This window comes from Sminthopsis crassicaudata, chromosome 2, assembly GCF_048593235.1.
Source record: "Sminthopsis crassicaudata isolate SCR6 chromosome 2, ASM4859323v1, whole genome shotgun sequence".
Lineage (NCBI taxonomy): Eukaryota > Metazoa > Chordata > Mammalia > Dasyuromorphia > Dasyuridae > Sminthopsis > Sminthopsis crassicaudata.
Window position 1 is genome coordinate 105,708,617 of NC_133618.1, and position 26,792 is coordinate 105,735,408.

Here is a 26,792-nt window from a genome sequence, read left to right on the forward strand (position 1 = left end):
TGAACTTTGATCCCATATTTCTGAATGTATAGATATGTGCCTGCATATGTGTGTGTGTGTGTGTGTGTGTGTGTGTGTGTGTGTGTAGGTTTATCAAGAATTTATCAAATGCCTTCCATAGGCCAGGCAATGACACATTTATTCAAATATTGAAAGAGTTCATCCACTGCATCCTGGCTGTCATCAGCCATCTTGACTTTTTTTTTCTGCCCCTGAACTTAAATGCCTTTGTAAGAGAGAGATTGATGTCTCTATACAACTCGTTTTCTCCCCCATTTAAATGTAATACACATGTAAGACATTACCAGTCACATTGTGATGCCAGAGTTCCTCTTTGGGAAAAAAAAAAAAAGGAACAACAACATTGAAACAAATCTCTACTCAAATGGATCTCTTATTCTAATACACACATATAATAACAGAATAGACAAGTTTAATAATTTCAATATTTAAACAGTGACAATAATTAATAAAGTAGATAGCATTACCTCAAAAGGGATGAAGAGAGCTTTAAAGATGCTCAAATCTCTGAATGACTGCTTATTATTGGTTAATTTACTCACATAATTTTAGATTTACCTGATATCATATATAGACCAAATATTTTTCATGAAGGAAATCTTACCTAGCTTAGAAAAGGTGGTCCATAATAATTAGAAGACATTTATCAAGTTCTGACTCCTGAAGGAGAATTTATCTAACAAAAGGTCCTTGTTCTCAAGGATCTTATAGACTAATAGGAGCTAAAGACCAAACAAAAATAACCTAACATTACATTATAAGGGCATTAGAGTATTGCAGAATATAATTAGGTGAGGTCTAAGGGAAAAATAACGTTACTCATTGGGGGATTGAGTGAAGGCTTATTGGAGTTAGTATCATTTGAACTGACATTTAAAATGAAAGGTAGAAATCTGATTATGAGTAACATTAAGAAAACAATAAAACAATTCCATGATGATACAAAGCCTTGGTTCTGTATAACTTCCTTCCTTCCTTCGTTCCTTTGTTCCTTCGTTCCTTCATTCCTTCCTTCCTTCCTTCCTGTATATGTGTATTAATACATAGGTATATGCATATCTGAATAAATGCAATTTGTCACATGCATGTTACATACATGCATGCTCTATATGCATGTACACATAAATATTATGTCTATATGTATGCATGTATCTATCTATCTATATGCATACATCTATATTAATATATGGATATATGACCATATAATTCTTTCCCTTCATTCCCCATACTTTTGAAGCAAAAGAGCCTGATGAATACTCCTTTTCAGATTATGAAATTTAAGAATTTTCACATATTGTAACATCATATGAAAAAGAATTTTATATCCTAACTTCTATAGATTATGCTCTAAATCATTTAAAAGGTCGTATATTGCCTGGAATATATTATTAAAGGGGAGAAGATATCATGTTTTTGATTTTATTAATTATAATATAGTACAAATCATAATATAAAGCAGCTCTACACATTATTAAATAATTGATTTCAAAGCCAGAAAGAAGTAATCTCAAGTCTCTCCCCTGCCATATATTCACTGTATGAACTTACTCAAGGTTTATCACCCTTCACTGCTGAAATCACATTCTATGACTAGAAATTGTAGATAAGGTATCAATCTATATCTCTAGAGCAAGTTCTTTACTGATAAGGACTACAATTTTGAAATTACAGTCATCTTAAAAAAGACCCACAAAAAGAAATTACTGTGCAGAGAAGCAGAAGGAAAGATCATACAGATGATGGAAAATGTGTCTCAGGATCAAGAAATGAATAAAGCTAAAACCTTGTTGCTTTCCCAAAAGACAATTGTAGTCTAACTATAGTACTTATCATGAATACTTCATTCAAGGTAAGAATGGGGAAACATTAGAACTGATAATATTTGAATAACACCCCCCCTGATAGATATCTAATTCCTCTTGTAGTATTCATTTCAAATAAACTATCAGCCAGTTTATGTTGTGGTAAAAATATCAATATCTACACCAAATTAGGGGAAAGAATAACAATGAATTGATTATGTATGATATGCAATAAAAACAGCTCTACCTGACTTATGTAAACACTTATTTTTTCTTTGATAAAATTAGGTTAATACATGAAAAATGGAAAATATCTATTAATATTTCTGAAATAAATTATATTTTGCACTGCATGAAGAATGAACATTTTTCTAAAAAATAAAACCTGGAAAAACAGCTAAATCCACCCAAGTTTACCTACATAAGGTAGGTGCTAGAGGTGATCCAGTTTTAAGGGATCTGAGACATTCATTCTCAAGAGATATAAAAGAATAGAAAATGCCAATTTTTAGTGGGAAGCAGGGTAGCACAGATAAGAACTGGTCAAATAAGACCAGTATAACATCAACAATTATATAACTATATATAAGCTTGTGTACTGAGAATAATTAACACACATAAGAAAAAATCTTGTTAAAAATAAAAGAAAGGGGAAATTTAGGATTTTATAATGAATATTCTGAAAAATATTACATTTTTTGATCGCTAAGAATTTTGTTGTTGTTGTAGGAATATGGTCCACCAGGATATGCTATTTGATTGCGAGCTACATGAGAACAGATAATGGTTTCTCCTCTATATCCCCTGTTTTTATATCCTTAGTAATTAGCACAGTACTTGGAATATAGTAGGCATTTAATAAGTTTTTATTGTCTAACTGAATGACTGATGCATGTTAGACACTGCTTTATAAAGTATAATTTTGTGAGACTTTCTTGAAATGCTGAAAGAGGGTAAGGGTCATATCCACAGTGCCACACCCATTATGTGTCAGCCAGCAATTTGAACCAAATTTCTGTAATTATTAAGTAGACTTGGTCACTAAGTTGACTGGAAGTTTCAAAAACTTCCCTATTGCATTTATTCATAAACTGTTCTCCTATCCCTAAATCTAACAAGAATATGTCCCATGTTCTCCTAACTTTCTTGTAAAATTTCTCTTTATATCTAAGTCATATATCCATTTTGACCTTATCTTGGTAAATGATGTGAGACATTGGTCCAGTAGCCAATTTTTTTTTTTTTTTTTTTTTTTTTTGCAAAAATGCTTTCTAGTTTTCCCTCAATTTTTTTTTTTTACTAAACAATGAGTTCTTATTCCCAAATCTTTAATCTTTAGTTCTTATACTTGTCAAATACAATATTATTATGCTTATTTGTTCCTGTAAATTGCATATCTACTTGTTTCTACTGACCTACTTTTTTATTTCCTGCTAGTTCCAGATAATTTGATAATTACTGTTTTTATAATCTAGCTTACTGTTATAAGAGTAATTAATAAAATATTGCTAAATCCTCTTTCTTTACATTTTCTTCTATTATTTTCTTTGACAATTCTGTTTGTTTTACTAAAATAATGCTATTTTTTCCAATCCATTCTATCAAAGTTTATTGTTTCACAATGTTGCTATTACTATGTACAACATTCTTCTGGATCTTTTCACTTTACTCAGTATCAGTTCATTTAAGTCTGTCCAGTTTTTTCTGAAATCCACCTCCTCATCATTTTTATAGAATAATAATATTACATTACATTTATATACCAAAATTTGCCCAGCCATTCTCCAATTGATAGGAATCCTTTTAATTTTCAATTCTTTGTCACCACAAAAAAGCTATAAATATTTTTGAATGTGTGGGTCTTTTGCCTTTTTATGAATTTTTCAGGGTACAGATTTAGTAGTGCTATTGCTAGATCAAAGTGTATGCATAGTTTTTGGCATGGTTGTAAACTGTTATTCAAAATGGATCAGTTCTCAACTACACTAACAATGCATTAATGTTCCAATAAATGTTTGTTGTCATTTTCTTTACTTGTCATTTTAGACAATCTGATAGGTGTGAGGTGGTGCCTCAGAGTTGTTTTAATTTGTAATTCTCTCTCTCTCTCTTTTTTTTTTTTTCCCTAAGGCTGGGGTCAAGTGAGTGAGTGTGGCTGTGATAACTTCAGGGGACCTCAGTTCACAGGAATTCTCTTCATTAGCACTTAGGAAGGATTCCTGCTTTAGCACACTAGCTCTTACTGTGGAGAGCATTGTCCTAGTGGAGGGAGGACACTCTTAACAGTTTCATAGCAGAAAAGAATGCATATGGTCAGATCCCTAGAAGGGTCTTGAAAACAGAAGCAGAAAATCCCTGAATCTTGGGGCATCTTCCACCCTGGAAATAGAGTCCCACTTTAACAGAGTTAAAAGCTGAGTAATGGGCTAGGAAAATGACCAAATAGAAAGACATTCCAGACATTAAAAGTAACTGTGGCCACAAAAATGACCAAAAAACACTCAGAAGATAAGAATGTCATAGAAATCTTCCACACAAAATAAAGATTGATCTCCTACCATGGAAGAGCTCAAAAGAGATTTGGAAAATGAAATAAAAGAAATGAAGGAAAAATTGGGAGGAAAATTAGAATGGTGCAGCAAGAGCTATAAAAAAACAAACAAAAACAAACAAAAACAAAAACAAAACAAAACAAACAAACAAAAAAAAAAACTAAAGAGAAGAAGAATGCCTTAGAAAGCAAAATTGGCCAATTGGGGAAAAAGGTCCAAAAGTTCATTGAGGAAAATAATTCCTTAAAAAGATAATTGAACAAATGGAAACTAATGACTTTATGTAAAATCAAGATACAATAAAGCAAAGCAACCCCTTTCCCCACCCCCAAAAAACCAACAAAAACAAAAACAAAAGACAAGAAAAAAAATGTGAAATATATCATTGGAAAAAAGAACTAACCTGGAAAATAGATTCAGGAGAGATAATTTTAAAAATATTGATCTACCTGAAAGCCATGATCCAAAAAAAGTCTGGTAATTATTTTTTAAGAAATTGTCAAGGAAAACTCCTGATATTTTAGAACTGGGGCTAAAATGGAAATTGAAAGAATTCATCATTTCCTGAAAGAAATCCTAAAATGAAAACTTACAGGAATATTATAGTCAAATTCCAGAACTCCCAGGTCAAGGAGAAAATATTGCAAGCATACATAAAGAAACAATTCCAGTATCATGGAGCCACAGTCAGGATAACACAAGATTTAGCAGCTACTATACTAAGAGGACTAGAAAGCTTGAAATTTGATGTTCTGGAGAACAATTAGAACCAAGAATTCCCTGTCCAACAAAACTGAGTATAATCCTTCAAGGAAAAGGTGAAAATTCAATGAAATAAGCATTTTTAAGCATTCATGATGAAAAGACCAGAGCTGAATAGAAAATTTGATTTTCAAATACAAGACTCAGGAAAAGAATAAGGAGGTAATCAGGAAAGTGATATCATAATGTAATTAATAAAATACATTCCTACATGAGAGAATGAATCTTGTCACTCATTATAACTTTTTCATTATTTTGATAGTTAGAAGGAATATATAGAGACAGAGGGTACTGGTATGAGTTGAATATGAAGGTATAATATCTTTTAAAATTGAAATTAAGAGAGGAATGAATGTACTAGGAGAAAGGGAAAGGGAAAAGTGGAATGGTGTAAATTATCTGCCATAAAAAGAGACAAGAAAAAGCTTTTATAGCGGAGGGGAAGAGAACGAACAGAGGGGGAGTAAGGGAATCTTATTCTCATCAGAATTGACTCAAAGAGAAAATAACATATACACTTAAAATGTCTATTGAAATCTATTTTACCCTACAGGAAAAGTAGGAGAGGAATGGAATATGGGAAGAGTTGAGTATGAAATAGAAACATATTGGGGAGAAAAAGTCAGAAGCAAAACCTTTTTGGAGGGGCAGGATGAAAGAAGAAAGAGAAAATAGAATAAATGGGAGAAATACAGTTAGCGATAGTAATTATAAACAAAATAATTTTGAACCAAGTGTCTCTGATAAGGCCTTATTTCTTAAACATAAAGGGAACTGAGTCAATTTTATTTAAAAAAAAAAGCACTCCCCAATTGATAAATGATCAAAAGATATGAACTTTACCCAAAGGGCTATAAAACCATACATATACTTTAGCCTAACAATATCACTAATAGGCATGAATTCCAAAGAGATTAAAAAAGGGGGAAATATCTATATGTATCAAAAATATTTATAGCGAGGTAAAAAAATGGAAATTGAGGGGATGCCCAGCAATTGGAGAATGCCAAAATAAATTGTATTATGTAATTATTATGAAATATTAATATTCTGTGAGAAATAATGACAGAATGTTCTCAGAAAAACCTTGGAAAGTTCTTCATGAACTCAAGCAAAGTGAAATGTTCTGGGATGATCAACTGTGAATGTCTTTGCTATTCTTAGCAATACAACAATTCTAAAACTACTCTCTGAAAGACTTATCCTTACCCATCCATACCCAAAGAAGGAACAGATTGTGTCTGAATATGGACTGAATCATCCTCTTTTTTTAAATTTTATTTTTTCTTTAGGGTTTTTAAGGGGGGATATTTGCCTTTGGGCAATAGGCTTGCATTCTGCTCTGAAATATTTTATTAATAAACTTTGAATAATTGTACTCATTTATATATAATAGACTGGAGAAATTTTAAATGAGAAAGCTTTAAGTAGCCACACTTATTTATGTCTAAAGACTCATGGTATTAGTCCCTAAAATTTCTAGTCTTATAATGGATAACCATTCATAATCAGTTTTGTCCCAAGATCCAATGGTCCTCTATAGCGCTCACTCTCTCTCTCTCTCTCTCTCTCTCTCTCTCTCTCTCTCTCTCTCTCTTTCTCTCTTTCTCTCTCTCTTTCTCTCTCACTCTCTCTCTTTCTCTCTTTCTCTCTCTCTCTTTCTTTCTCTCTCTTTCTCTCTCTCTCTCTCTCTCTCTCTCTCTCTCTCTCTCTCTCTCTCTCTCTCTCTCTCTCTCTCTCTTTCACACACATACACATAATCTCCATAATGATAAAGGGAAGAAAAAAATTCCTTGATTCAATCCAGAGTCAACTTTGTCATGTAATATGTTTCACCATGTTTAAGACTAGAGAGATAACAGAAATTATGATGAGGAAAATATTTTTCCATCATAATTTGTAAGTGATAATCATGAAGGACAATAGATAATCCTCAGATTCAAGCTATGTGGATGGTGGGTACAGAGGGAATCTTTCAGTGTCTTTCTGAGCAACCATAGAAATTTCCTTCTTAGAAAACAGTATTTAATTTCATGGGGTGGGGGTAGCATAATCAAACAGAATAAGCCAGCTAGAATTTTTCACAGAGACTCTGAGTTTGAGTCCTGCTTTTGTGAGTGATGGATATGTGACTTTCTTCTCTGAACCTCAGTTTCTGCACCAAGTGGTATTGAATCCAAATTCTTGAGAAGATAAATCAGTTACAAGAAGAAGTAGTTTGTAAAAGTATACTAGTGGGGAACCTCAGAACTAGACAAATCTAAGCATAAAATAAAAGAAAAAGAAATTCAGAAGGTGAATAGATTTTGCTTTTTTTTTTTTTAGAAAAGTTAGATATGATAGTTTCCTCATCTGGAAAAATAAAAAGGTTGAATGAGATTATTTTTGAATTTGCTTCAAGTTGTATATGCTATAGGCTGCAAACTAAATGAGAAGACAGCTTTGGATTGAGGAAAAAACTGACTTCATAACCTGTTTTGGATATATTTTAATTATGTGAATCTGGCACATCACTTGATCCTCAAAGTATCACGTGAATATATTGTTATAAATTAGCAATGAGTTTCTAATCAACATCAGGAGAAGGTGTTATTTAATTGTTTTAGGGAGTTATTTAAACTGAAATCCATGGTTCAGACTCCTTGTCTCCCTCACATTCACTATACACCAATAATGCTTTTTTTCATGTTATATATTTCGTTTTAAAATTTATTTTTAAAACCACATTTTCTCTTCTTTTTAAACTTTGATTTCTGGAAGGAAAGTGAAAACACAGACCTTCTGAACTAAAGCATTCTGATAAAGATTTCAGTGGGAAATTATCATGGTTCTCCTTTTCAAATGACAGAGATTTCATTCTTCAGAGCTTTAAAAAATACTTAGTCATGGGTCACAAAAGAACCATCACACTTAGCACAATAAAATAGAAAAGGTTTTTTTTTCCCTTTCACACAGCAAATCAAGATTAGTCTTTTGGAAACATTTGAATTATAAAAGAAAGATTTAAACTAGAGTAACATTGATAAAGGAAAGGAAGAAATTGTAGAAATGTGAGCTTGTCACACATGGCATTGCCAGGCTATTTTTGAGTGTAATGGACTTTCAAGTTATTGCTTAGATTGCTCAAAATAGAAACTCTTGGTAGCCTACACATGTGCATGCATATGATGGTAATTCTACAGAAGAGGTTTCTGTCAAGCTGTAGCTAATTTTTAATGGATTTGAGATAGAAAATAATTTGCAGTCTAGAGCTTCTCTAAGGGATCTAGCTAAATATAGTCAAACATATTTCTTTGCTACTTTTACAGGATTATTGGATTTTCTCCTCTTATCTTCTCCCTTCCTCCCCTTTCTTTTCTCCTCCTCCATTCCTCTCCTTTACTCTCATGTCCTCCTTTATATGAGGTACCAACTGTCTAATGTCCAAAAATGAATATAACAATAATAATAATAATTATGTTAAATGTATTTTGTAAATAACTCTTGTAGGTTATAATGCCAGTTGCTGTTCTTGTCTTTTAAAAAATAAAACCTAAAAGCAATTTGGTAATATCAGTATCTATTTTTCTCCCTTTGGTTTGCTTTTTTAGTGGAATCTGTGTTTGGAGTGAGGGACCTTAAAATAATTATGCCAAACAGATGCTGGGATTTCCTTAGTCTCTTGATAATGAAAGCATCATGAGAAGGTATGACTAAGGGGAGATATTTTGATATTTCAAAGTATGATTCAGAGCTAAACAAACATGCAATCAAGAGCCTTTATGAACTCCTTAGGCTCATGAAAGAGGGATCCCAAAGATACATAATGAAGGTATTTCTGGGATTGGTGATATGGAAGAAAGAGGAAAACTTTGCATATCTTGTTGCAATATTTAATGTTTATAAGTTTAGCACACTTTTCAGGATTACTTCCCCAATTCACTCACATTGGCAGATAGATGTCTATGGTTTTTCTTTTGACCTTCAGTCTTTTAGGGATAACTCTAATGGGGTAAAGTTAATAGCACTATAGCTCCCAAGTCCTACATAGACGGGTTTCTCAGATGATTATCAGCTAAACTGAATTATTGTAAAAGGTTGAAACTCTGAGTTGATGCACTGGGGTCAGACAACCAATCACTTAAGGCTAATTACCCATTGGACAATACTCTATTAGCTTATGCTTGGAAAATGGCCCTTCCCACTATTCTGTATTTGCTTAATCATTTGGTGTATACAGAGAATTGTAGAAGGGACTAGGGGGTGGAGTAAAACAAGCCAGAATCACTTTGGTGGTAGAGGAGGAGAGGAGAGGTCATGGAGATCCTGCAACCATCCAATTCACGTCTACCCTTAAGACCAAGAATAAAGACCAAGGACTTTTGCTTATCCTGACTCGGGCTGATTCTAAGGTATCCAGGGTGCTAACTTGATCTTCACAAATTATCTTTTAAAAAACATAGATTCCTTTCTGAGGAGAGTGGGCTTATGTAGATAAACCCACATTCCTAATCATTGGAATTCCTTTTCTCAATTTTCCTTAGGTTCAGTTTTTTATTATGGTGACCTTTTATTGTTTTGAAGCTGACTTTCTACCATTTCTTCAATATTCAATTGCCATCATATAGTTTACCAATTATCAAAACACTTTATCTCTCCCAAATTAATTAAGAACTTATTCCCAGATATGATTATAAGCTTAATTGATTAATTTTAAAGTCTGGATCTTCCATTATTAAAAAGAACTTTTTATTCCTCTAGAGATATTTAAGTAGGTGAACTAACCTTATTGCTTCTGTTTCAACAATTCTATGATTTTGTCAGTATCTCTAGAATACAACTGTTGTCAGATGAGATTAAATTTACTAACTAAAATTGTGCCCAAATAATTTAAGTTCCTTCAGGACAAATAAGAAGTGCCAAAGGAATTCGTATTAAAATATAAAATTATAGAGAAATTTTGGGTTGTCTATAGATTTCAGCAATCTATATTAAATAATTGTGAGTTAATGAAATGAGAGGATTCAGCAAATTTTATAAGAAGTTTTGTTTATCATCTTGGACAATGGTAGAAATGTTTAGTAATTAGGCACATCACACAGCTAAAGAGTTTTTTTCAGAATTCTATTAAAATAACATTTTTTCCTGTTCATAATGCAAACATTTGCTTTTAAGATAGAAATATTATTTTAGTCACTTGCATTAATGGTGATTAATAATTGCATTTCATTGAGTATAATAAATATTTAACAAGGGCTTAACATATGAAATATACTGTTCATGATGTTGAAGATACAGAAAAGTGAAATAAATATACTCTCTGCTCTTGAAGAGTTTCTATTCTCTTAGAAGGAACCAACATGTATATAGAGCAGTGATTAAAATATATACAAAATAGTGCAAAATAATCTTGATTTGGAATATCAGATGTAAGACTGCTCAGCTATATTTTTTCCATTAGACATAAATGAGCAAGGATTGTATTATAGGCACTGTCTCTAATTTGCTTCTATATTTGCACATTATTGGAAAATTATCATAATTTTAGCTTAATTTTGTTTTATTTTTATTTGATTACTATTAATTATTGCTTTTCTTTTTTAATATTTTATTTTTCCAACTTAATTGTAAAACAATTTTTGACATGTTTTTAAAATTTTGAGGTTTAGATTCTCTTCCTTCCTCCTTCTCCTTCCCTTCTTCCCTCTCCCATTAAGAAAGCATAAATTTTGCAAAATATTTATATAAAAGTCATGTTGCAAAAGAACAAAAGACACCCCTTAAAAAACAAAAGAAAAATAAGGTAAAAATATGCTTCAATTTGTATTCAGACAAAAATCATTTCTTTCTTTGAGTATGGATAGAATTTTTCAGAGTAGTCTTGGATTGTGTTGCTGAGAATAACATAGCTGATTATCCAATAGCATTGCTTCTTTTTGTATACAGTGTATTTCACTTTGCATGAACTTATGGAGGACTTTCCAGGTATTTCTGAAAGCATCCTGCTCACTTTTTCTTATAATAATAATATTTCATCATAATAATATACCACAATTTATTCAGCCATTTTGACTTTGATGGACATCCCCCAAACTTCCAATTCTTTCCCTTGAGAAAAAAGCTGCTATAAATACTTTTGTGCATATAGTTCTTTTCCTTTTATTTTGTTATTTTATTTATTATATTTATTTTATATAATTATCCATAAATAATTTTATTTTATTTAGTGTTTTATTATCATTTTTGGAATACACGAGGAGTACTAGTATTATTAGGTCATAGGGTATGCATTATTTTATAGCCTTTTGAGCATTAATTATATATTTTAATCATTATTAATTGGGATATGGCTCTTATTTTTTAAAAATAAATTTGACTCAGTTCCCTATACATTCTAGAAATGAGAAGGGAATACAAAAAGTTCAGAAATTTGACTAAAATATTTGTGGGAGTTTTGATCTTGGGATATATTTCAGGAGATAATTAATGCTCCTTTTTATTATATCTTTAAGGTAGGTCAATAATTTTTAAATTATTTCTTCTACATATATTTTCTAGGTCAGTTGATTATCCAATGATATATTTCATATCGTTTTCTATTTTTTCATTCTTTTGGTTTTTTAATTGTATCTTGAATTCTTATAGTATCATTAGCTTCCATTTGCTCAATTCTAATTTTTAAGGAATTATTTTCCTCAGCTTTTATGCCTTCTCTCCCACTTGATCAATTTTGTTTTTTAAGGCATTCTTCTGCTCATTACCTTTTTGTATTTCCTTTTGCAGCACTCTCATTTCTCTTTCCAATTTTTCCTTTATTTCTCTTACTTAATTTTCAAAATCCCCTTTCAGATCTTCCATGGCCTGAGATTAATTCTTATTTTTCTTGGAAGCTTTAGATTTGGGAGTTTGACTTTGTTGTCAACTTCTCTGTGTGTGTACTTTGATTTTCTTTCTCATCATGGTAACTTTCTATGATCAGAACATTTTTTTCTTTTATTCATTTCCCCAGCTTATTATTCGGTTTTTAACTCTTTGTTAAAATATAGCTCTGTTTCCAGGATAGAAGTGCAATGTTCTAAATTTCAGGGGTTTTATGTAGCTTTTTTCAGAAAATTTTCTAGGGACCTGTACAAAGAGCCTGGACTGCTACCCAGATCTGAGTATGGGCACTGACTCACTGCTAGAAAAGAGGCCCCTGTAATCATCTTCTGATCAGAAGTTAGGTGGCTTTTACCATGACCTCTGGAAATCACCATTGTTGTTGCTACCATGCCACTTCAGTGGCTCTCACAACTCCCTTCTGATTTGCTGGAACTCTCTGACTCTCTGTTTTGACAAACCTTTCATGACAACCTTCCAAGTTGACCTTGGTATCTGTGGGTTCAAAGGTCTGGAAACTGCCACTGCTGCAAGTGCTTCAGAGACACCCAGATTTATTCTTGGTGTGTTGGGACCAGTTCTGTATTGGCGTGACTTGTGTCATGGATGTGCTGCATTCCCACCATCATGCAACAGACCTTTCCTGTTGACCATCCAAGTTGAATTCTGCTGGGAAATTGTTCAGTTTCATTTGTTTGTGAGGTTCTGATGCCCTAAATTTTGTTTAATCATTTTTATAGATATTTGGAGGCATTTGGGGGGGGGGGGAGAATATATGAGTTCCTGCCTTTACTCTGCCATCTTTGCTCTGCCTCTCTCCTTTTTTATTTGGGAAATAATTTGTTTTTTCTCCAATGATTTTTTTCTAATGATTTAGAGAATTCTCTCCATAGTCAATATGAATCATTTTTATATTATTTTCACATGTTTGTGAATTATTCAATGCATTATTTTATGAAGAATTATGGTCAAAATATAATTGTCTTGGGGCATCTAGGTGGGACAGTAAATAGAGTACCAGCCCTGAAGTCAGGATGACATGAATTCAAATCTGGTCTCAGACACTCAACACTTCCTAGCTGTGTGACCCAGGACAAGCCAATTAACCCCAATTGCCTCAGGGGTATATCTATCTATCTATCTATCTATCTATCTATCTATCTATCTATCTATCTATCTATCCATCTATCTATATCTATATCTATATCTATATATAAAATTGTCTTTTGGGAGCAATTTCAGTGAAATCCTTATCTACCTGATTTCTGCCTTCATATCCTCATGCTCCTCTCCTTTTCTTCTCTGTCATCCTCCTCTCCTTTTCTCTATTCTTCTCCCTTATTTTTAGTGTATTTTCTTCTCTATCTTTTTTATCCCATGCAGGCAAGACTTGAACTATTGAAGAAAAACATGTTTTATGAAGAGCCAGATGGAATCATATTTATCCTACTAAAAAAGGAATTGTATAATCTTTGCTCTGAATTTTGAAAAATAATTATGATGAGGGTTAGGGATTCACAAAAGAGATAGAAAATAAGAAAATCTAATTGATAGGCTCCATTCATCAATACATTCAATTTAACAGACATTCTTTCTGTTAATGCTCTACTGTGTATAGTATATTTTACTAGGGGATGGAGGAAGCAAAATGTTTAGATATGACTTTGGGGGGGCTTATATTACTATAAGATAAAATAATACATGCTTAATGCATTGAAGTTATTGGGAAATGCATGGCATAATTCAATAAAAATGCTATTGTGGATGAGAGGAACCATAAATAACTTCATGAAAGGGTTGATGTGACAGAATTAGGAAGAAGCCAATAGGAAAATAGGGGAAGGAATTGACCTACAAGTATTTATTAAGCATTTATAATGTGAAGACACTGTGCTATACATTGGACACACAAAGAAAGGCTAAGAAAAAAAAATTAAAAATCTCCTCTCTTGTGGAGGTTACCTTTTACCTGATAGACAATATGTAGATATGAATATTATAGGTATATACAGAGTTGATGGAAGGTAATCTCAGAGGAGAATACAAAAACAATTAGAGAGATTGAGTAGGAATCATATATAAAGTAGAATTTGAGATAAATCTTGGAAAGATTTCAGGCATTCTAAGAGGTGATTGTAAAGAGGGAAAAGTCTTCTGGGCATACAGGGCAGCCAATGTCAAACAAAGGAGACCAAGGATAGAATATTGTGTTTAAGGAAGATCAAGATGACCTGTATAATTAGGACATAGACTATGTGAAGGAATATCCTAAGCATAAGAAAACATAAATAGGTAAATAAGTCAGAAATTAGCGGTAAAATTTAAAGGAAGAGTGTAATACATTTTGACAGGATATGCTTTTAAATAGGAATTGGGTATTGTTGGAAAAACATAGGATTTGAATTTCACCTGTTCTTTTTGAATTTAAATGAAGTAAGAATTTAGAGAAATATCTTTCCCCTAATATTGTTTTGGCTTCATTCTATAAGTTTTGATATATTCTTTTATTATTGTCATTCTTTTTAATGAAATTATTGATTATTTCTTTTGACCCACTTATTCTTTGGGGTTAGACGATTTACTGTATTTTTTTTCACTCTATCTTTATACTAGCATTTGTTGATTGTATTTTTTTGCATTATCATCAAAAAAGAATACATTTATTACTCCTGCCTTTTTACATCTAATATGGGTTTTTTAAATTAAAACTTTATTTTTCAAAATGTATGCATGGATAATTCTTTGACATTAACCCTTGCAAAACCTGGTATTCTAATTTCCCCTCCCCTTACCCCATCACTCCCCTAGAGGGCAAGTAGCCAACATATGTTAAACATGGTAGAAATATATGTTAAACCCAATATATGGCATTATATAATTATCTTGCTGCACAAGAAAAATCAAATCAAACTGGAAAAAACGAGAGAGAAAATAAAATGCAAGCAAATAACAACAAAAAAGTGAAAATGCTATATTGTGAACTACACTCAGTTCTCTCTATGTAGATGGCTCTCTTCATCACAAGATCATTGGAACTGCTCTGAATCATCTCATTGTTGAAGAGAGCCACGTACACCAGAATTTATCATTGTATAATCTTTTTGTTGATGTGTACAATGATCTCCTGGTTCTGCTCATTTCACTTAGCATCAGTTCATGGAAGTCTCTCCAGGCCTCTCTCAAATCATCCTGTTGGTCATTTATAGAACAATAATATTCCATAACATTCATATACCATAATTGATTCAGACATTCTACAATTGATAGGCATCCATTCAGTTTCTAGTCATTATAAAAAGGGCTGCCACAAACATTTTTTGCACATACAGGTCCCTTTCCCTTCTTTAGGATTTCTTTGGACTATAAGCCCAGTAGTAACACTGCTGGATCAAAGAGTATTCACAGTTTGATAACTTTTTTTTTTGAGTATACTTCCAAATTGCTATACAGAATGGTACTTCACTAACGATGTATTAGCATCCTAGTTTTCCCACATCGCCTCCAACATTCATCATTATCTTTTCCTGTCATTTTAGTCAATCTGAGAGATGTGAAATGGTATCTCAGAGTTGTCTTAATTTACAATTCTCAAATCAATAATGCTTTAGAATACCTTTCTATGTGACTAGAAATTGTTTTCATTTATTCATCTGAAAATTGTCTCTTTATATCCTTTGATCATTTAACAATTGGAAAGTGACTTGAATTCTTATTAATTAGAATCAATTCTCTATATATTTTAGAAATGAGGCTTAAATGTAAAATTTTTTTCCCAGTATATTGCTTCCCTTCTTATCTTGTCTACATTAGTTTTGTTTGTATAAAAACTTTGTAACTTGATATAATAAAAATTCTCTTTTGTGATCAATAGTGATCTCCAGTTATTCTTCAGGCTCAAATTCTCAAATCCTTCACTGATCTAAGAGGTAAACCATACTTTATTCTTCTAATTTGTTTATAATATAGTTCTTTATGTCTAGATCATGATCACATTTTGACCTTATTTTGGCATATGGTGTTAGCTGTAGGTAATGTCTAGTTTCTGCCATACTAGTTTCCAATTTTCCCAGTAGTTTTTAAAAAATAGAGAGTTCTTATCCCAAAGCTAGGGTCAAAAGGTTTGTCAAACAGTAGATTACTAATACTCATTGACTATTTTGTCCTGTGAACCTAATCTATTCCACTAATGAGCTACTCTCTATGTCTTAGCCAGTACCAAATGGTTTTGATTACCTCTGCTTTATAGTATAATTTTAGACATGGTACAGCTAGACCACATTCATTTGTATTTTTTAATTAATTTTCCTTGAAACTCTTGACCTTTTGTTCTTCCAGATGAACTTTATTACTATTTTTTCTAGATGTGTAAAATTATTTATTGGGAGTCTGATTGGCATAGCATTAAAAAAGTAAATAAATTTAGGTAGTATTACCATTTTTATTATAATCACTTGGCCTACTCAAGAGCATTTAATATATTTCTAATTTTTAGATCTGACTTTATTTTTTGTAGAAAGTGTTTTGTAGTTGTGTTCATATAGTTCCTGACTTTGCCTTAGCAGGTAGACTCCCAAATACTTTATATTATCAACAGTTATTTTAAATGAAATTTCTCTTGTTGCTGAACTTTGCTGATAATATATAAAAATGCTGATGATTTATTTGGATTTATTTTCTATCCTGCAACTTTGCTAAAGCTGTGGATTGTTTCTAGTAGTTTTTTAGTTGAAAACTAAAGTTTAGCTTCTCTAGGATTCTCTAAGTATAGCATCATATCATCCACAAAGAGGTATAATTTGGTTTCCTTATTACCTACTCTAATTTCTTTACTCTCTTTTTTTCTCTCTTTTTGCCAAAGCTAGCATTTTAAATAAATTTTAAATTGAATAGTGATGATGATAGTGGACAACCTTGTTTCACCCTTTGTCTTATTGGGAATGGTTTTAGTTTATCCCAATTACATATGATACTTGCTGAAGGTTTCAAATAGATGCTACTGATCATTGCAAGAAAGAGTCCATTTATCACTATACTTTCTAGTGTTTTCAATAGGAATGGCTGTAGGATTTAATCAAATGCTTTTACTGTATCTATTGAGATAATCATGTGATTTTTGTTAGTTTGGTTATTGATATAGAAAATTATGCTAATAATTTTCCTAATATTGAACCAGCTCCGCATTCCTAGTATAAATCTTACTTGAACAGGGTGTATGATCCTGGGAACGATTTTCTGTAATCCTTTTGCTAATATTTTATTAAGATTTTTGCATCAATATTCATTAAAGAAATTGGTCTATAATTTTCTTTCTGTCTTTTCTACCTTCCTGGTTTAGATATCAGTATCATCTCTGTGTCATTTGGCAGAACTTCTCTTTCTCTATTTTTTTCAAATAGTTTGTATAGTATTGGAGTTAATGGTTTTTTAAATGTTTGGTAGAATTTACATTTAAATCCATCTGGCCCTGGAAATTTTTTTTTAGGGAATTGATTAATAGCTTGTTCTATTTCTTTTTCTAAGATAGGACTATTTAAGTAATTTATTTCCTTTTCTGTTAACCTGGGCAATCTATATTTTTGTAGGTATTCCTCCATTTCAGATAGGGTATCAAATTTATTGATATAAAGTTTGTCAAAATAGCTCCTAATTGTTGCTTTAATTTTCTCTTCATTGGTGGAAATTTGTCTTTTTCATTTTTTGAGACTTACAATTTGATTTACCACTTACCTTTTTATAATCAAATTAACTAAAGGTTTATCTTTTTTTTTTGTTTTTGTTTTCATAAAACCTTCTCTAGTTTTATGAAACTCTTAGTTTTGCTTTTTAGTTCAATAGTTTTCATACTTTCAATTTTTATTAATCTACACTTTTATTTTTAGAATTTCAAGTTTGGTATTTAATTGGGGTTTTAAAATTTGTTCTTTTTCTAGCATTTTAAGTTGCAAGGCTAATTCATTGATCTTCTCTTTCTTTATTTTATTCAAGTAAACCTCTAGCGATATAAAATTTCCACTTATTACTGCTTTGGCTGCATCCCACAAGTTTTGGTATGTTGTCTCATTGTTGTCATTCTCTTGGGTGAAATTATTGATTGTATCTATGATTTGATGGTTCACCCATTCATTCTTTAGGATAAAATTATTTAGTTTCCAATTACTTTTTTGTCTATTTACCCCTAGCTTTTTGTTGAATGTAGTTTTTGTTGCATCGTGATCTGAAAAGAATGCATTTACTATTTCTTCCTTTCTGCATTTAACTTTGAGGTCTTTATGTCCCAATATATGGTCAATTTTTGTATAGGTTCCATGAATTGCTAAGAAGAAAATATATTCCTTTCTATCATCATTCAGTTTTCTCCAAAGATCTATCATACTTAGTTTTTCTAATGTTCTATTTGCCTCTTTAATTTCTTTCTTATTTGTTTTGTGGTTTACTTTATCTAATTCTGAGAGTACAAGGTTGAGATCTCCCACTATTATAGTTTTGCTGTCTATTTCTTCTTGCAACTCTCTTAATTTCTCCTTTAGGAAGTTAGATTCTATAGCACTTGTTGCATATATGTTTATTATTGATAGTGCTTCATTGTATATGCTACCCTTTAGCAAGATAGGTTCCATCCTTTTCTCTTTTAATTAGATCAATTTTTTTACTTTTGCTTGATCTGAGATAAGGATAGCTACCACTGCTTTTTTGACTTTGCCTGAAGCATAATAGATTCAGCTTCAGCATTTTACCTTTACTCTGTATGTATCTCCCTGCTTTCAGTGTGTTTCCTGTAAACAACATATTGTAGGGTTCTGACTTTTGATCCAGTCTGCTATTCGTCTCCATTTAATAGGATAATTCATCCCATTCACATTTACAGTTGAAATTACTAATTCTGTATTTACTGCCATCATATTATCCCCTGATTAGTCTTTTTTACCTTGTCTCCCCTGAACCCCTTCCCCAGTATTGAATTTATGGACCCCACTTGTGACACACAGCCCTCCCTTTTTAGTATCCATTACTCCTCCTTTTAAGACCCTTCCCCTTTTTTGTACCCTTCCCTTATTCCCCTTTTCCTTTTCCCTTTTCCTCTCCTCCTTTATATTGAGGTGAGAGAGAATTCTTTGAAAAACAAATATGTCAATTATTTACTCTTTGAGCCTACTCTGATGAGAGTAAGATTCATACAATGTTTCTCCCCCTCTCTAAATTCCCTCAGATGTGGTAGATTTTCTATGCCTATTCCTGGGATATAGTTTCCCTTTTTTTATCTCTCCTTCCCCTTTATCACTTTACTACTTAAATTTTTATGTTATATCAGTAAAATCAAATTATCTATTTGGACTTTCTGTATATCCATGACAGATATATAGTTCTCAAGAGTTCTTTTTTACTTTTTTCTGCTTCTTTTCAGACTTGTGGATGTAGATCATTTTTTTTTTTTGGTTTAAATCTGGTTTTTTTCTTAGAAACAAATGGAATTCCTCTGTTTCATTAAATGACCATCTTCTTCCATGGAAGAAAATGCTAAACTTAGCTAGGTAGCTTATTCTTGGTTGCAATCCTTGTTCTTTTGCCTTTCTGAATATCAGTTTCCAGGCCCTTTGATCCTTTAATGTGGAGGCAGCCAGATCTTGAGTGACCCTTATTGTGGCACCTTGATATTTGAATTGTTTTTTTCCTAGATGCTTTCAATATTTTTTCTTTAGTTTGGTAGTTCTGCAGCTTAGCCACAGTGTTCTGTGGAGTTCTTTTTCTAGGGTCTTTTTCAGAAGTTGGTCGATGAATTCTTTCAATGCCTGTTTTCCCTTTTGTTTCTATTATCTCTGGACAGTTCTCTTTGATGATTTCATGTAAAAAATAAATCTAGGCTCTTTTTTTCATCATAATTCTCAGGAAGTCCAATGATCCTCAGATTATCTCTCCTAGATCTATTTTCCTGGTCTATAGATTTTCCCAATAAATATTTGACTTCATTCTCGAGCTTTTCATTTTTTTTTTGACTGATTCTTGATTTCTCAATGAATCATTCATTTCTATTTGTTCAGTTCTGATTTTTAATGAGTTATTTTCTTCATTCACATTTTTAGTTCTTTTTGTATTTGTCAAATTGAATTTTTAAATGAATTATTTTGCTCTGTTGCATTTCACTATTTTTTTTAGTGAGTTATTTTCTTTTTCCAAATCACAAATCCTACTTTCTTGAGAATTTTTTATCTTTTGCAATTCAGAAATCCTACTTTCCTGTGATTTTTTAACCTTTTCTAATTCACAAATTTTGTTTCCCTGCACCGCCTGTGAATTCTTTATTTTTTCCAACTCAAATTTCAGGACGTTGTTTTTCTCTATTATAGCTTCTCTTTCCTTTCCCCATTTTTCTTCAAACTCTCTTAAACTTTTTAATAGTCTCTTCTAGGAGAGAGTTATGTGATGGGGGCAGGTATCATCCCCCTTTAGGGTGTTATCTGGAGACTCTCTGCTGTTAGCCTCTTCGGGGTTGGATACCTGCTCTTTCTCTGTATAAATGGTGTCGATCATTCTCTTCAGCTTCTTACTCATTGTTAACACTCTGTGGGGGCCTGCCCTTGGATAAGAAATTTATTTATCAGCTTCTTCTCAGACTTGGGATAGAATGCAACAACCCTGTGCCTAGGCTAAGAGAGAGCTCTGGGAGAGTGTTCCCCTCCCCCCTCTGGAAATGACTCAGAGGTGATTAGCACTGCTGTGCTGCAGGGATTGCTCAGGTAGGACCCCTGCTGTGTGTCCTAGCGACTTCCCTGATGTTTAAGGTTGAACAGAGAAAGTGTCACAAACCCCAGCCAAAGCCTCCTGTGGGGATGTGGATATTAGCAGCTGACACGAAAAGCCCCTCTGCTCAAACCGGAAGTGTCTGCCAGGAAACCATGGTCACTGCTTTGGAAGTTCCACAGTTCTGTGAGTTCAGCTGCTGTTGGAGTTTTGCTAGCTACTGCTAGAATTCCACTGCCTCAGGCTGAGCTACACACTATATGGATTAGAGCCTGCCCCGGGCTGTGTCCCCCGTTGTTTAGGCTCTCAACTACCCCAAGGAGAAGCCCCGTGCAGCAGAAGGCAGCTGCACAGCCAGCCAAGATTGGTGCTTGGCCACTTCTGTATTGGGGTGGATCTAGGATCTGGCTATATATTTTAAAAGGGCTTGATTTCTCTTCTGAACTGCTGTTTTATAAGCAGAGTAGAGCTATCAGCCTGTGCCAGATTCTTCTATCTCAGTGGCTTCTCTGATCCCAGAGTTCTGCCTAGCCCGTTTGGCACAGTGTGCTAGCACCTACCCCTGTCTGTGCTGATCTTTTTTTTCCCTCCCCTTGGAACCGACCTTTTCTATTGAAATTCCAGATTCTCTTCAGGTGGTAAATTGTGCTTCTAATCCTTGTGGCTTTTATCAGTCTAGGATTATTTTTGATGATTTAACTAGTTGGTATTGAGAGTAGAAGGGAGCTTACAAATTCGTGTGTATCTTCTCTGCCATCTTGACTCTGCCCCCTCTCTATCCCATTCACATTTATGGTTAAAATTACTAATTCTGTATTTCCTGCTATCTTTTTGTCCTCAGATTATGCTTTTATTTTTCTTACCCTCCTTTTCCCCTCCCCAGTATCAAACTTATGGGCACCACTTGCCTCACACAGCCCTCCTCTTTAGAATCTCTCCCACCAACTTTGAACCCCTTCCTCTTTCTTATACCTTTCCCTTATTACTCTTTTCCTTTTCCCTTTCCTTCTCCAATTTTTTAATGAAGTGAGAAAAGTTTACCTGCAAACCAAATATCTCAATTATTTTCTCTTTGAGTCAAATCTGATGAGAGTAAGAGTCACACAATTTTCCTCCCCCTCCCTAAATTACCTCAGATATGATAGGTTTCCTTTGCTTCTTTGTGGGATGTAGTTTCCCTTTTATCTCCCCTTTTCCTTTTTTTATGATACTATCTCCTTTCCATTTTTACTTCCCTTTTTTATATTAAATCAGTAAAATCAAATTATCCATGCACTCTTTATATATGCCCATAACAGAAATACAGTTCTTAAGAGTTATTTTTATCTTTTTCTGCTTCTCTTGAGTCCTATTGTTGGAGGTCAAATTGTTTGTTTAGCTTTTTTTTTTTGTTTGTTTGTTTTTGTTTTTGTTTTTGTTTTGTTTTTGTTTTTCATTTGAAACAAATGGAATTCAACTGTTTCATTAAATGTTCATCTTCTTTCCCGGAAGAAAATGCTCAGTTAAGCTGGGTAGTTTATTCTTGGCTGCATTCTAAGTTTTTTTGCCTTTTTGAATATCAACTTCCAGGCCCTTCAATACTTTAATGTGGAAGCAGCTAAAGCCTGAGTGATCCTTATTGTGGCTTCTCAGAATTTGAATTTTTTTTTCCTGGCTGCTTGTAATATTTTTTCTTTAGTCTGATGGTTTGGAAATTTATCCAGAATATTCCTTCGTGTTTTTATTTTAGGGTCTCTTTCAGAAGGTATTTGATGAATTCTTTCAATACTTGTTTTATCTTCTATTACCTCTGGGCGGTTGTCTTTAATGATTTCCTGTAAAACAGTATCTAAGCCCTTTTTCATTATCATTTTCTGAAAATCCAATAATCCTCAGATCATCTCTCCTAGGTCTATTTTCCAGATCTGTTGTTTTTCCAAATAAATATTTAACTTTGTTTTTTCCTATTTTTAAATTTTTTTTCTTTTGGTTTTGGTTGACTGATTCTTGATGTCTCAACAAATCACTCATTTCTATTTGTTCAGTTCTGATTTTTGATGAGTTATTTTCTTCATTAGCTTTTTTAAACTTCTTTTTGTATATGTCCAATTGAGTTTTTAAATGAGTTGTTTTGCTCTATGCAATTTTTTTCTATTTTACTAATTTTTTAATGAGTTATTTTCTTTTTCCAGTTCACAAATCCTACTTTCCTGCGAGTTCTTTATCTTTTCCAATTCACAAATTCTGTTTCCATGTACTCCCTGAGAATTCTTTACCTTTTCAAGTTCACATTTCAGGAAGTTGTTTTCTTTTTCCACTTTGTCAAATTTTTCATTAAGCGAATTATATGCCTTTTCTGCACTCTCTTCCCCCCTTTTCTTCTAGCTCTCTATTAAGATCTTTTATAATTTCTTCTAGGAGAGCCTTGTGTGATGGGGATCAGGTGACATTCCCCTTTGGGGTTTTGTCTGGAGACTGTCTGCTATTTGTCTTTTCAAGGTTGAAAACTTACTCTTTTTCTGTATAGCAGCTGTTGTTGGTTAGTGTTCACTTGGCCTTCTTACTCATTTTTTAAAAGCCCTTTGGGTCTACCTTCAGGGCAAAGGGGTTTCCAGCTTCCTTTTCAGAACAGGGATAGATTTGTGGACAGTAGCTCTCCTGAAAATGGGCTGCTAAGAATGGCCCAGCTGTGGAAATGCCCTGGGAAGAGCTCCACTTTGCAGATCAGACTGCCCTGGGACTTGTGGCTGAGCAGGGAAAGTGTCACTTCCCCAGGCAGAACTTCTCTGTGAGATCAGCTGCTGCCCTGGGAAGAGCCCTGCTCTGGAAGTGTTTCTGCCTTGCAAAGCACAGCCACACTGGGGAAGTTCTATTGCCCTGAGCAGAGAATAAAGCTGCTCAGGTGTGCTATAATCTGTGTTGAGCTATTTCAGGTGCAAGGTGGGTGTAGCCAGATCCTGTTAGATTCTGGCATTTTTTGGAGTACACTCTATCTTTGGACTTTTTGTAACTTCTCTGCTGATCTACTGCTTTGCAGCTAAAACAGAGCAGCTAACCTACGGTAGAGTCCTCCCTGTAAAACCTCCATGGACACTGTCCCTTCCCCTGTCTACTCAGTATGTTAGCCTCTGCTTCTATCTCCCCGCCTGAGCTGGGCTGCTCCCATCAATCAGGGCAAACCTTTTTTGGCAATCTTCCAAATTATCTTCAGCTGGTAATCCTTTGTACTCCCAATATTCATGGATTTTACCAGGCAAGCACTATTTCTGAGGCTGAATTTGGTAATTAGTAGTGAGGGTAGAAGAGAAGCTTAGAATGACAGGTATGTCTTTTCCACCATCTTGGCTCTGCCCCTGTGACCTGAAATTCTTATTTTCCTACTGTCTTCATGGAGTTTTCTTGACAAAGACACTAGTCTTTGTCCAACTCATTTTACAGGTAAGGAAACTGAGGCAAACAAGATTAAATGTCTTGCCTAGGGTGCATGCAGATAATAAGTGTCTGAGATCAGATTTGAACTGATGAGATTGAAGTGATTCTAGATTCCTAGCCTAGTGCTCTATCCATTTTACCACAAAGCTGCCTCATAAGGCAGATCTAATTAAAATCCTGCTGGAGACATTTTCTGGCTCTGGGACTGTGGAGAAGCATTTAACTTTTCTGGGTCTAAGTTTTCTCATCTGTAAAATGAGAATAACAATAGAACTTACCTCACAGGGTTCTTGGAAGGATTAAATGAGATAACAAATGTAAAGTACTTTTCTATATTTAAAGTACTTTAAAATATTATTATTGTTGTTTTATTATTATATTTATCCTACTATTACTTATTTCTTTGTCTTAATTACATATAACATAATCAAATATAAATCTGGATTCCCCTTTCCCAACAAAGGCATTCAGTATCTGTTGGCACAGACATACCAGGTCATGGTAGTAAGCCAAGTAAGCTTATTAGGGCCCAAAAGCAATGTGCTTATGCTTACTTAAATTTTGGCTTTCAGGCATTCATATCAGAGACACCTGTACCTTATACACATCCTTCTCTGCTTTCTGGAGTCCTTACCTTTCTTCATCTGTGTTCTTGAACCAAATCTATTTCTATTTCTATTACAATCTATTTCAATCTAAAATCACCTTTTAAAAGGATGTAGAAAAAAAGTATTATATGATTAATTTGGGTAACAAGTCTTTATAAGTGAGAGAACTGGGGAAAAGAAAAGAAAAACTAATCAAGCTAGCTGTATTGAGGCCAGCCAATTTTTCATTTACCTGGACAATGCAATGTCCATTCAAATTGTAGCAAGCAGAGTTCACAGGAAAACAAGAAGCTGATTTTCTATGCAAGCCTAGCCATTTCTTCAATCACCAACATTCCATGGTGTCTAATTAAATCTTAGCATTTCTTGCTATAGAGAAACTAAAAAAGCCTGATTTTTCTCAACAGCTAAAAAAAATCCTTTTTTTCCCCTTTTTACTTTTCCCTCTCAAGTTAAGAGTGGAATATTAAAAAAAAAAAACAAAACAAAAAACAAACAGCAGGCATTTATAAGAGAGTTGAGTTAGATTAATCTCCAGTGGAAATGAAGGACAAAGGTTTCTCTAGGTGGTTCAGGGGATAGAGTATCGTCCCAGAGTCAAGAAGATGAATCTTCTTGACTTTAAATTTAGTCTCATACAATTAATGGCTGTGTGACCCTAGGCAAGTCATTTAATACTTTTTGCCTCATTTCCTTATGCATGAAATGATTGAGAGAAAGAAATGACAAACAATCATTGTGAAGAAAACCTCAAATGACTTTATAAAGGGTCATATATCACTGAAAAAAATGATTGAACATACACAAGAAGTGAAAGATACATGAAATAGTCTAGAACTTGGCAAACATTTTCTATAAGGCCAAATAGTAAACACTTAGGATTTATGGTTCAAGATGCAAAATGGAAGATATTTTGTAAGCACTCATAACAGAAAACAAATTTATACAATTATATTATTGATGAAATAAAATATATGAATATTAGTATTAACAATAATGACAATATTGTTGTAATACAAATCTATACATGCAAAGAATAAAATTCTTTTTTTTTCTTGAATGTGATAGCTTTTCATTCATTGAGAATTCAGTTAGTGTTCCCTGTGATCAGAAATGATTGCAAATGTCCATCTATTAATGCTGTTTTGCATGACAGTTTAGATATTTCGTTTTCAAATATCTATTCATGTAGATAGGGAATATCAAATAATAATACTGTTCCAGGAATCTATGAGTTTGATTAAACCAAGAAATTCATAACTTTAAAAGTTTATTTTTTAAAGATATATTTTTTCAGTTGCAACAGTCAAACATGATTCAATTAGCTTATCACTGATAAATCACTTATCATGGTTGACTAACAAATGAGCCATTCAGAAACTTTGTGTAGTCTCCTTAAAAAAAGTGTCAAGAAATTCTGCTGTGATTAAATATTATATTCTAATTTTAAAAAATTCTGATGATTAATTTCCTGTGATTTGGAAATGTGATGAATGCTTATTCTGACAATCTTGATATATTGTATAGTCTTTTAAAAGGCTATAATGTCATAGCATAATAACTACAATGTTTTGCCATCTAATTTGATAATTAACTAATAATCTATTTTGATAGTATAATCTGTCATAAATTTCCTAAAATATGAAAAAAATTCTCTCTTGTTTTATTGTTTTAAAATTATTAGTTTGTGTAAAATGATTCAAAGATCCTTATTTTATTCCAATCAGTATCAATCAATTAAGTGTAATTCCTTCGGGATAGTGATTATTAGTACTACAGTCATCTTTCAATAGTCAACTAATATTAAAATGGTAATTAAATATATTAACCCAATTTACACATATCATATTTAAGGATAATAAAGTAGGTTATTTCTTATAATAGGCCCAAATTTTAAACTACAAGATTATAAGTTCACTTGCATATTGCATATATATAAAATATAATATACATATATAATATAATATATTATATATCCACTTGCTTAATCACAGGAACTAACTAGAATACCTCCACTCTTTATCCATGCTGAGTAGGGACCA